Raw genomic sequence first — 13,886 nt, forward strand, 5'->3', positions numbered from 1 at the left:
AATAAATATACCTTTTTAAAATTGTTATTGTTTTCCAACACCAAAATATCCAACAATTCTAGAAGTTTAGGCTTCTTACATATCTTGAGCCCCCCTTTTTTGGGATGCAAAACTTACCCAACTTGTACAACATCTTGTCTCAAAGATGGTATTCATTCTCTTTAAGGTCAACTATTGTTTTATTCTTAGTTGTTGATATATCTATCCACAATTGACATCGCTATGGTATTCTTCCACATAAAATTCATGAGTGAATGATTCATGTTGCATTATTGATATCACCACTGCAATCTTCTTCATGGATGGTTTGGATAACAGATTTACTACATTTTTAGTTGTGCCCTTTTTATAAAGAATAAGATAATTGAATTGCTATGTGAATCCCATCCACTTGTAATGCCTCCCTTATTGCAATCTCGTTTGACTTTACAAATACGAAGGAGGTTTATGGTTGATATGGATCATTGTGTTCTTGTCCAACATGGGTAGTATTTCCATTTCACAACTTGCACTAACACATAGAGCACTTGATCATAAATGGGATATTTCAAAACAATGTCATGGAACAATTCAAAAAGCAATTTCATAAAGCACTAGTCTCAATTTCAAGTAATTGTTTCAAATTAAACATTGCCAAATCAATGCGACATTGATCTTCTCTTTCAATTATTCAAAATATCTTTGCCATTGTTTTCTCCAATCAAAATTCTAGCTATCCATTGTGATTGTGCGAAGTGGGGCAACAATGGTGTAAAAATATGGAATGAATATTTTCAAGTATTGTGCTATCCCAACAAAGTTTCTCACGTCTATATAAAATTAAAAAGTGTGGGGCATTTGTTAATTCCCTTAATCGTTGTTGGATCAATATTCAATTCATTTCCATTGATCACACACACATGGTAAACCAAGGATTAATTAACAAACTTGCATTTATTAAAGTTTACCAACTAATAATGTTTCATCAGTCCTCTGGTACTTGTTTCAAATGGGAGACATGTTCTCCTTGCATGGCACTGGATATAAATATGCCATTGAAATATATAATTCCAAAAGAATTGAAAAAAGGATGATGTACATGTTTCATCAAACACACAAAACTCACTGGTGCATTACAAACCAAAAGACATAACTAAGTAACCAAAAGACAACTAACAAGTGATAATGACCTCATCATGTTTCAAAATAGTTTTTTGAAATTGTCATGTTTCCAAAGCAAATTTAGAAATGTCTTTTTCTTTTATCCAAACTTGGTGGTATCTAAACTTCAGGGCTAGCTTGGTGAAGTACTTTGCTTGTTGCAAATGATTTAGTAGAGTTATCAATCCATGGCGATGTGTAATGATTATTCATTAGGGGAATTATAAGGTAAAAATGGACCTCAAGATAGAAAATGTACTATCAAAATCGACTTTAGAAGAACCAAAAGGATTAAGGTGATGATGTTATCACTAAGGGAAAATGTTTTGGAGAGAAAAGAAGAAAACTATTTTTTTCAATAGTATTTTCAACTTATCTCTTGATATGTTTACTAGAAATTGAAATGTAGACACTTGTTAAATGGAAAATTAAATTTCATATCCAACGAGTACCTACTCTTATGGTTCTGAGTAGATCCACACCAATAAAATTTGAAAATACATGAAAAAATGTATGCATTTTTATACTTGACATTTGAATAAACATATAAGGAAATAAGTAAAAAATACAATTAAAAAAATAGTTTTCTTTCTTTTCTTTTAAAAATTCATTTCTTAGCAGGTTCCTAGACCTCAAAATTTCTCCGATGGTCATTTTTTTTAGAACATGGTAGTCAATCCATATTCACCAACTTGTTCTTCTTAGGCACAATAAGGATTAGTGACCTGAAAAGTAAAGTGAAGTTGGCATTATGATGCCTTGTTCAAATAAATATTGCATTTATCACTTTAATTCATCTTCGTCAAACAATGAACGACAATATAATGCAATGTCAGTCAATGAATATTTTCCATTGGCGACTAAATTTCATGTTCAACTCCTCTTTGGTGGCAACTCTTTGTGTCCTGAAACATTTCATTGCATGGTTCCAAAACTTTATTTAGTTGTTGCTACCTCCCATTACAACCTTCTAAGGGTGCTTCAACCTCCATATTACCTTCATTTTGTTGATCCTCTCTCAAGAACAACACAAACTTCTTGTTTGTACTTAACATCCTTCTTGCTTGGCGCACACTCATTAAGGAGAGCTTTGATTTTCCTTTGTGAGCATTGAAAATTGAAGTAAGCCCATCCTTTACCAAGCAATATTTTTCCTTTGTCTCAAGACAACATCTCACACATACATGTATGGGCTCCCAAGTATTACTCCACACACATCAAATACTAAAAGAGACATTCATAACGACCTCATTAATGTAGTTTGCATCAATGGAAAAGTTGAACTTGCATTTGCTTATGGACTAAGATAAAAAAGATAAAATCAATCTTTGTTTTCTTGAGTTGAATTTTTATGATGGAATAATTGGGACATGTCCCATTCCTCTTCAAGACTAAAAAAATTTATGTTTACCTCCTTTTGAGTGGACGTGCGTGCTATCCTTATGTCTACATCATAATTGCTTTCAATCTAGTTTCTAGTTTCAGTTGATAACAAAGCCTTCCTTTTTCGTTGCTTGTGTTTCTTTGGACTAATTCTAGATGCAAATTCCAACATTTTCCTCTATGTGCCCATTGACATCATGATGTTTACAATGAGGTTTAGAATCTAGGTTTTGTTGATTCGTTGCCATCTTCTTCTCTTTACTTTTATTATTTTTCCAGCTTGGAATCCCTTTGTTGTTTATCTCTGATTTAGTGCACCAAAATGTGTTTTCTTATCCCCTTCAATGCACATAGCTTGAACACAAGCCTCATCCAACATATTTGACTTGAAGAGCATAAGGTATCTAAATATGACTATGCAAACCTCCTAAACATTTAATGAACACTTTTAGATTGTTAAGTGAAATATCTGACTGAATCTCTCTTGCAAAAGTTCATGGTGTAATATTTGCACATTTTGTACCCACCTTTCCTTGAGATGGGGGCCCAATGTATCTTTTGTTCCTTCTCTAATCCAATGGGGTAAAATTTGCTGAGAAATCTATAACACTCCAATTAAGATGATTTCTCTTAAACATGATAACTGCTTGTGATGTATTTTTACTTTTTCTTACTTATTATATTCTTCTCTTATTATTACGTTATTCTTATCAAACAACTACCAAAACAATAATATCAACAATACACAAGAACATAGGTTATAGGCTACAAGCCAGGGCCAAAACCTTTCCACTTGAGAGGAAAACCCACAAATCTTCTCTTCTTATAGATTTTTCAAATGACGAATTTCAACCTCTAGACCAAGGCTAACACCCTTCCAAGACCAAGTTTGACCTTCTTGATGATGTGCTTCCTCTGTCCAAGTCACAACAAGTCAAATCTCTTCCAACTGCACAACTTCGACCCCAAACTACAAAATTTTGGCCTCAAGTGCAGGTTTGAAAATTTTGGCCCCTGCAATAGTCACTACTTCCACATGTGTGAGCAATTTTAGGGATTCTAAGGCTTCCTTTGAACTTCACTTGTGTTCCTCCTTCTAGGGCTTAAATGCGACCTAGTAGACCTTCCTTTGACCTTATTTTTGCAAATTCCTTAATTTTGATCTTGGAGCATAAAATCCCTAGCCTTCCTTCTTCGCACGTGTGAGAAAGAGAGAAATAACCAAAATCTTTTTCCTTCATCCTTCTTCCTTCTTTGCAAGCCTTCTTCTACTTCTCCTTCACTTAGATGATGAGGAGGGAGTGTCCATAGGAGGTCAAGTTTTCTCCTATATAAGCTTCCTTCCAAGGAGGACGACATGCCCTAATGAGGCCAACTTCTTCGCTGCTAGGACGACTTCGTCTTGGAGTGTATTTTGACACTTTTAAATACAAAAATAATTCTTTTTACATGTTACAATGTGTCCAATGGGATCTTCTTCATATGAAAATGACTCTATGACTTCTTGAAACTAGGACAAACTCTGTAAGCACTCAATGGGTGCTTGAACTCTAAATAAAAAAATCTTGAGCATGAAACCCATGCTACAAAAATAACAATAATATATTTTCTTTCTTTTTACATCATACAAGAATCCAGAGTACATTTCATATTTATGAAGATCAAACCTAGTTATACATTTCAACACTTCCTCTTAACTAGGGAGTTATTCATAAATGGTACTTGGACATTGTCAAACTGAAGAGATGTCATAAGAAGAGTCGGATTGGCAAGCCATCTCATAAGCTATCATTTCAGCTTATATATTTGCATCATACCAACTAGCATTGTCAAATAGCAAGGCCATGACTAACAACTTTATCTCTCCACAAGATCAAAGCACAATGCTAGTGAGACCAATGATTGATAAACACCATCTTCATTGTCTCTCAAGGCACATACCCTACCCGGGTGTTCACAAGGTATGTCCTTTTAGGACAATTCCTATCTTGGGATAACACATCCTCAAGGAATTTCCTCTTCGACTACTCTTACTTCTTGGATGGCCTACTGCATCCTCAAAGAGTATTAGAAACTAGATGATTACCCAATCCTCCATTCTTTTTTCACAAAATGAAGTCAAGAATGATGTGTCTATCTATCCCTCTCAATTAGGGAGGATATATCAACCAAGCCAAGCTTGTCTCTCAAATACACAAACTTCTTACTAGGAAGAGATTTTGTCAAGATGTCAACGACCTACTCATTGGTGGAGGTATACTATAGCTGCAACACTACATCTTGCACAGGCTTTCGTATGTTGTGATACTTTTTATTTATGTGCTTTGTCTTTCCATGGAACACTGGGTCTTCAAACAACCTTATACAACTAGTGTTGTTACAATGTATCACTGTAGGGTCCATCGGTCCTTCAAACAAGTCATACATTAGCTTCCTCAACTAGACAACTTCTCTTCTTACTTCACAGGCTGCAATGTATTCAACCTTAGCACTACTCAAAGAAAATGATTCTTGCTTTCTACTCATCCAGGATATAATGGAGGATCCAAAACTAAAACATCCTCTAGTAGTGCTTCTCCCATCCATCTCACTACGTCTCCAATCAGAATCTATATATCCAATCAAGTGGACATAATTCTTACTATCTTACTTCAGGCAATAGTGGGTTGTTTCTCACAGATATCCTAGTATATGCTTGGCTGGTATCTAATGGTCATGCTTGGGCTCTACTTGGAACTCACTGAGAATATTCACTACAAAACAATTTTTTGGTCGAGTATTCACCAAATACATCAGAGAGCCAACCATTCTATACCTTGTCAGATCCACAGGGATAAAATCAGAAGTTCTTAGCTTCTTCAAATTTGTGATCATAGGGGTTTTCATAGGTTTGCAATGCATCATGTCAAACCTTTTCAACATCTCAATCACATATTTTCCTTGACCTAGATATATCTCATCAGGTCCTTGCCATACTTCCAACCCCAAATAATAGTGCATCAACCCTAAATCCTTCATATCGAATTCTGTTGCCAGTTTCCTCTTGCACTCTTGAATACGACATTCCACACCTGTCATGAGAAGATCATCAACATATAGAAGAATGATTACCGTCTCATCCTTCACAACCTTGATATAGAGATTCAGATCAACATCACTTCTTGAGAAGCCCAATCTTTGCAAATATGTGTCCACTCTAGCATACCAATCCCTTGGTGCTTGCTCAAGGCCATAAAGTTCCTTCTTCAACACGTAGACATGCGTCTCTCTATCATTCACTTCAAATCCCAAGGGTTGTTCTATATATACTTCATTGATAGTACCATTAAGAAATGTTGTCTTGACATCCATTTGGTGGATGTTCCATCCCATTGATGCTGCCAAAGAGACCAACGATTGTATCATTGTATACCTAGTTGTAGGTGCAAATGTCTCTTCACAGTCGATGCCTTCTTGTTGGGAAAAACCCCTAGCCACAAATCTTTCCTATTTTTTATAAATAATTCCATCTACTGCATGTTTAATCTTGTAGAGCCACTTGGAAGTTACCAAATATTTGTCTTTAGGCCTAGTAACGATTTCCCAAACTCCATTCTTCATTATCGATTGATATTATTCATTCATAGTATCTTTCCATTCTTGATGTTTGAAAACATCTTCAAAGGTTGGTGGTTCTACTTCGATTAACTTATTAATGTAGGTTGCATACCCTGAATATCTTATGGGCTTCTTACTTTCCTTGAATGTACCTTTGGCTACTCCATGTCCTTCCACATCTAGAAGAGTAGAATTCAACCAATTGGGCCTCTTTATGCTTTCAGGGATAATGACTTGTTGCACAGGTTCACTAGGACCTTCTTCTTCATGAGTTGAATCCTCTTCCTCCCCAGTGCATTCTTCTTCAAATACTGGAAGTTCTTCATCATCAGAGTCGATTGGGAGGTCCTTTGATTTATTGAATGAAATACTTTCATCAAAGATCACATCTCGGCTTACTTCTATTTGGTGTCCTTCCTTTATGTAGATCCTATATTCCTTTGAAGTGTTACTATAGCCAACAAATATTCCCTTCATGCTTGTAGGATCCAACTTCTTTCTCTTATCTTTCAGAATGTGAATATAGATAGGACAACCAAATATTCAGAGATGGTCTATGTTGGGTTTCTTTCCAGTGAATGCTTCCTTAGGAGTCATGTTTTCTAGTGATTTGTGAGGACTTCGATTTTGAACATACACAACAGCTTTTGTTGCTTCACCCCACAAAAATTTAGGCAAGTCTTGATCATGTAACATGGCTCTTAACACTTTCCTTAATCGATTGATTCTTTTGTTCAACAACTCCATTTTGTTTAGGATTATATGGGACTATCAACTCCCTCTTAATCCCAGCCTCCTTACAAAAATCTATGAGTTCCTTTGATGTGAATTCTCCCCCATTGTTAGATCTTAGTATCTTTATCCTCCTTTATGTAAGGTTCTCTACTTTAGCTTTGAATTCTTGAAATTTGTCAAATACTTCATCCTTGGATTTCAACAAATAGATCCAAGTTTTGATTGAGTGATCATTAATGAATGTTACATAATATAAATGACCTCGAAGAGACTTTGTAGACATAGGACTATAAACGTTAGAATGAATGAGATCTAGAATTTTGTTTGACCTTTTAGCACTGCTTCCAAATGGTCTCTTAACATTTTTCCCTAATGCACATCCCTTGAACACTCCTTCATGATCTTCTTTGAATTTAGGGATGCCATTCACCTTTGAATCTAGAGTTGATAATAATATTTAGTGAAGGTGTCCAAACCTTTGATGCCAAAGTTCACATGGACTTACTTCAATGTGAACCAATTCTTGAGAGAGAGGTGTCAACAACCTATAGAGTCTTCCTTCACGAATCCCAATGACTTTTTCATCGTTGATGCTAGAATCTTTGTCTCATACTACAACCTTTCCATCAATGAAAGCGACTCTATCTCCATTATCTTATAAACTTGAAATAGAAAGTAGATTCTTTGCGACAAACCTGGAATAAATAGGATGTTGTTGAGATGAATGTTTCCTCCATTATCTAGCTCTAGTGAGGTTGATCCAATTCCTCTTACATGATATCTCCTCTTGTCACCAAGTTCAACGAAGTAGGAATATTTTCCTCTTGATAATGTCTGTAGTTTTTTTTTCTCACCAGTCATATGTCTAGACGATCCAATGTTGATTACCCATATATTTTCATCTTCAAACGTACTTGTGAGTGCTGAAAATAACCCTTCGTCTTTTGTAGTGGAAGTTTTGGTCATATGATTCTTCATAGAAAGTAGGATATTCCAAAATGATTCGATGCCTTACTTGAGACGGCTTTCCATCATAGGGAACTGCTTCAATGAATTCTTCAAGTATGAAGTGATCTTCATCATGCCCTTTGTCAACCTTAGATCTGATACCATGTTGAGAAATCTATAGGGCTTCAATTAGGATGATTTCTCTTAAAAGTGATAATTGCTTGTGATTTATTTTTACTTTTTCTTACTTATTAGCTTCTTCTCTTATTATTATGATATTTTTATCATCAAACAACTACCAAAACAAGAATATCAACAATACAAAAGAACAGAGATTGTGGGCTGCAATCTAGGGCCAAAATCTCTCCACTTGAGAAGAAAACCCACAAATCTCTTCCTTTATAGATTATTCAAATGACGAATTCCAAGACCACTAGACCAAGACCAATACCCTTCCCAGACCAAGTATGACCTTCTTGATGATGTGGTTCCTTTGTCCAAGTCAAACCCAATTAAATCTCTTCCAACTGCACAACTTCGACCCTCAGCTACAGAATTTCGACCTCCACTGCAGGTCTTAAATTTTCAACCCTTGCAACAGTCACTTCTTCCACACGTGTGAGCAATTTTAGGGCTTCCAAGGCTTCCTTTGATATTCCCTTGGGTTCCTCCTTCTTTTAGGGCTTGTATGTGACCTAATAGACCTTCCTTTTACCTTCTTTCTACGATTTCCTTAATTTCAATCTTGTAGCATCAAAACCCTAACCTTCCTTCTTCGCACGTGTGAGAAAAAGAGAGAGAAATAACCCAAATCTTTGTCCTTCATCCTTCTTCCTTTTTTTCTAGCCTTCTTCTGCTTCTCCTTCACTTAGATGATGATGAGTGAGTGAGTGTCCATAGGAGGTCGATTTCTCTCCTATATATAGGCTTCCAAGGAGGACGACATGCCCTAATGAGGCCGACTTCTTAGATGTTAGGTAGACTTGGCCTTGGAGGGTATTTTGACATTTTTAAATACAAAAATAATTCTTTTACATGTTACAATGTGCCCAATGGGGTCTTCTTCATATGACAATGACTCTATGGCTTCTTGACACTAGAACAAACCCTAGGAGCACTCAATGGGTGCTTGACCTCTAAATAAAAAGACCTTGAGCATGAAACCCATGCTACAAAAATAATACATTTTCTTTCTTTTTACATCATACAAGAATCAAGAGTACATTTCATATTTATGAAGACCGAACCTAGTTACACATTTCATCAAAAGTATGACTTGATAAGGTGATTAAACATGCCCTAACGAGTGACATATGGTTTAGTTTCAAGTCTTGGAGCTACCACATTCTCTCCCACCATGTCAAAGCATGACCGTCTATCTTCGAATAGGAAAATAAATTCTTTGTGTTCCACTCACTTCATGCACACTAAAACAGACTTCTAGTTGTAATCATTGATTTAATGTGATGTATTTAATGTCCCTTGCATAGCTTGATGTCTATACTCACCTCAACATTGAACAATACCTTATTTTTGCTGCAATCTTCTTTCTCCATCTCTTTATTTTTTGGGTTAGGATTATTTTGAAGATCACCTCCTTCATTTTTAGAGCTCATGTTATGAGGTAGCCTTTGTTTTGTGCCCTAGGAATTTATTATAGCCATAAAGGAATTGTTGCACTGGCTCATATATGGGATGCTTATGGTCACATGAGACACATCTATAGTGCAAAAATCTATAGTTGTCAAACTTACAATAGGGCACCAAGAGGCACAACCATTAATAGCTACTATCCACAAATGTAGGTTGACTCATCATTGTTATTCAAAGAAAACCACACCACATGTAATTACCTCGTTGGTGCTCCGTAAAGGGGTAGGCTTTCACTCCTATCGGCCTTTGGGTCTTGGGTTGTTAACCTGTTTCCTTACGTCTAAGGAAGACAAGCTCTTAGCCCAAGAAAATAACTTTTAAGACATACTTGAGGCCCATGATTGACTTTTATCTGTTATAGAGGCTGTAAATAACAATTTAATAACATAATTATAATAGTAATATAATAATAATACTATTATAATAACAAAATAATAATTTTACGAAATAATAGGTTTTGATTATATTTTTATTGAATTTATTAGTTATTAATTTATATAGTTACATTATTTTAATTGAGATTATCAAAATTATCAACACACTAAATACTGGCAATTGCCCCTAAAGGTGCAAAGATACACTGAAGGAATAGAAGATTTGGGAAGATCATCTTGAGGTTAAGAAGAATTGGTTACCTTTGCATTTTAGTGATGGTCTCTGAAGGCAAAAGAAAGAGTACCCTAAAAGACCAAAGGCCAAAGGAAAAATAAAGAATACTGTCGAATTTTCACTAGAAAAGACATGGAAACATGAGACAAGAAGATAAACAATACCAAGCTTTCAGATTTGGAATTAAAGAAATTTCAAAAAAAGAGTTTGAAATGCAATAAAGTTGCTAAATTAACCTTTCTGACATTCCAAGGGAAGCCAAGGTGGTAGAATCTTTTGGTATCCATAGTGAAAAAAAGAGTTAAAACAAGGGTAAGGAGGTCAAGGAGTGGTCAAGGATCTGCAAGTAACACTGGATAAAATAATTCTCTAGAAAACATCGAACAAAATAATTGCAATGAAGTGTACAAATTGTCTTGCAATGGAGACAACATTAGAAAAAGTTGGGCTCTCCCACAGTCTTGACACTCTCTTCTGGAAAAAGTAAATCCAAAAGGATTTCATCGAAAAAAGGAAAGAAATAGGATTGTGGGATTTTATAATGCAAACTTTTGATGAGAAGGTTGAATTTTTATCCCACGCTCCCAACAACATATTTGGCTGAACAAAAAAATACCCAAATGAATTTGAGGAAAAGTGCGCTCAATATGGCAATCTTGAAAAGTATGATAATTATTGTTTTCTCAATTGTGTTAATCAACTTTCAGGGCATCGGGAAGGAAGAATTTGTGTACAATGAATTCAAGGGCATCAACTTGAAGCATAGTGGAATGACCAACATTAAATCTAGAGTGCTTCAGGTCACTGACGACATTGCACGCATGATGGGTCACATGTTCTATCCATAAGTCGCACATTTTATACTAAACACAACATTAGAAACATGAATTTGATGAGGCCTTGCTCTACCCTCAACACACATTGGACGTGAGTGGTTGTAATTTATACATGTTAGTTGTATATGCAACAACAAATGTGACATCTACCATGTCACAATATGAATTTTAGTTTCACTGCTCTCATCAACGTGGGATGCATGCAAATCACCACCGAGACACAATCAACAAAATTTTACTCTCTATTGGATTTTCATTCCTTTGCTACTCAGAAAAATTCTTGTTGAAGGTAAAAGAGGAGGGGCAACTAAATGCCAAATGAATTTCGTTGACTATGGATGAAAAGAATCACATTCGTGATGAAGAGTAGAGCACATTTACATGGATGGAAGAGTAGTAGAAGGCTCTGCTCATAGTCTTTAAGAACCTCTTATGGAAGCAATGTAACTAGGGTTTGTATGAGAAATAAACATGCGGTGTGTGAGAAGAAGGTTTCCCTGGAGGCAAGTAAAGAAGGAAGGAGGAGGGGCTTTGCAGGGGAAAAATATGTGAGGGTTTTGTTTTCTTCGGTACAAGATATTTTTAGCCTTTGGTTTTACACGTTTCGACTCTTGACCTTGATTCTCCACACTTTCTGTAATACATTATATTTTTCTTTGGCTTAGGTTGTGCATATTTTCAGCCTCATCTCGTTAGGGTTTGGAAAACCAACTGGTAGATTTGTTTCTTAAACTTCTTGGCCTCATCTCGGTTAGGGGTTTCAGATATGTCCCGAGTTGAGTTTGGTGTTGTAAGTTTTTTATGGGAGTCACAGGGCTAAATCATAGCTAGGTATCAACTTGTTTAGTTCTGAAATGTTGCTACAAAGATGAAATATATTGCATTGTGATTACGATGTTTTAAATAAATAACGAATGGTAGAGAACCTGTCGGGTTAATTCATGATAGAAATGGATTAAAAAAGGGAGTGTTTCTCCAACCTTGCTAGAAGCATTATGCATAGAGTTCAAATGAAGAGAAAATGGCCTTATAAACATATTGATACATAAGTTAGTGGCTTAACCTTGGGAAAGGGGGCCTTTAAAATGGTTAAGGGGACTGGTGGTGTTCCTAATTATGGAAATAGAGAACATAAAGTTGTAGGAATGTGAAAACTTGTGATGGGTGTCAAATGAAAGGTTGTTCTGACAAGACAATTTTGCACAATTATGGGAATTTTCGAAAAAAGTGTGGTTCTTGAGAGGCATATGTATTATTGGAATGATTTTTCAGCTGAAGCTTCAAATTTGTTAAGGCATTCTCAGCTGGCATGCCCACTACAAAAGTGGTAATAGATGGATTGTGTTACCTCGTCGATTTTTCACGGATGCTGAAAATATATTTGAGGGTGAGTTGTCAAAGATCCATTGCATGGATTGATAATATTTCCTTTTGTTTTTTCCTTAAAGGCTTCTTTGAGGATAATATTGATGATGATGATGTCGCTCCGAAAGTCAAAGTTGAGATCGAGATTCGAATAAGTGCAACTGAGGGCTTGAAGGATAACAAGCATAGAGTTGAGGGTAACTTGGATCCCTTGTCGGAGGCTTCAAACACTGACAAAGATGTGCACCCCAATAATTTTGATCCCTCATACGCTCTTGCAAAAACTGAGAAATGTGAACTTCATAGTAACTCAAAGCACTTGAATGTTATTGAATTCGATAACAAGAGTGAAATAGCTATGGATTCCTTTAAAGCATACAAATTGATTGGGAAAGCGTCAGTTGAGGTCCCTGCACCTACAAATGAATTGAAGAGAAGCTCAAGCCACAAATGCATACAAATGAATTGAAGAGAAGCTCAAGCAGCAAAGGCAATGAGTTTGTTTCTTTGTCCTTAAAACCATTGAAATATTTAAAAGATGAGGAGGCTATTGGTGATGTTGTTAATATCTCCCAATGGCCAGATTCCATAGTGTTCAAGTTTGGAAGCTTTTGAACTTGAATCGTTGGGTGACATATTGCTCAAATTGGAAGATGGAAATGAAGAGTATGTCACTTTGCAGAACCATTTTCTCTCTAGTTTCAATAAAATGGCAGTTGGAACCACTATTACAAATATTTATCGAAATACCCATACAAGTGCAATGGGCCAGGCTCAACTGCAGGATTTTCGTAGATAGGTTGAGTTCACTAGAATGTCTCTTGGTAATGAAAATGTTAGGATGAAAAACTCAGAGACTTCGACCTTGCTCATACATGAATTTCTTGCATATATGAGTACTGGAAAATTCCTCCAAAGCGACATGTGAATGTGAACTTGGCAGTGACATTTTCCACATGTCATATTTTCACTCGATGGAGGATGACGAAAATGAGACACTGGGATTGGTTGCGGTGAACAATGTTTGCCTGACCCAACCCCACAAAGAAAACACCTTCAGTGTAATTATAATTGAATATTTAAAATCAATAATGTTAATATTGTTTAAGTTAAAAGCACATAAAAAAATTATATTTACAAAACATACACTAAAATGTAAAAAATAAAATAAATATTATAAATCAATATACTATTTCTTTTAAAAAGCATTAAAGTACAAATATAGTGTCCAACCTCAATACTTATTTGTACATTGCTTATAATTATTTGTCAAACTATAATACTTGATCAAAATATTTCCTACGGGAATCAAATCAAATCACCCTTGATTTAGTTACACCGAAGGTGTTCTATTTCGAAAAGGTTCACCGTCGACCTTCGTCTACACTTTTGTTTTCCATCGTTCATTCAAAGAAAACAATTGTCATTATACCAAAAGAGGCCACTGTTGGTTTTTTTTTCGCCGTTTAATCAAGCCAACAATTGTCATTACATCAATGGATGCATGTCACTGGTCATGCTCCATATTAATGTTTTCCCTCCTTCCAAGCAGATCTGTTACTAAATTTAAGAAGTAGGATTTATGATCATAATTTGTCCACTTTTTGGGTAGTTCCATTG

The 13,886-nt window shown here is 35.6% G+C and overlaps 1 pseudogene; it reads left to right on the forward strand.

Moving 5' to 3' along the window:
* Positions 1 to 12,210: 12,210 nt before the first annotated feature.
* The window catches only part of LOC149187979 (tubulin alpha-1 chain pseudogene), an 87,205-nt pseudogene continuing 85,529 nt past the window's right edge, over positions 12,211 to 13,886 (forward strand).

Source organism: Pinus tabuliformis, chromosome 3_1, assembly GCF_031772625.1.
Source record: "Pinus tabuliformis cultivar Carrire ecotype Pingquan chromosome 3_1, CPIR1, whole genome shotgun sequence".
NCBI classification, from domain to species: Eukaryota; Viridiplantae; Streptophyta; class Pinopsida; order Pinales; family Pinaceae; genus Pinus; species Pinus tabuliformis.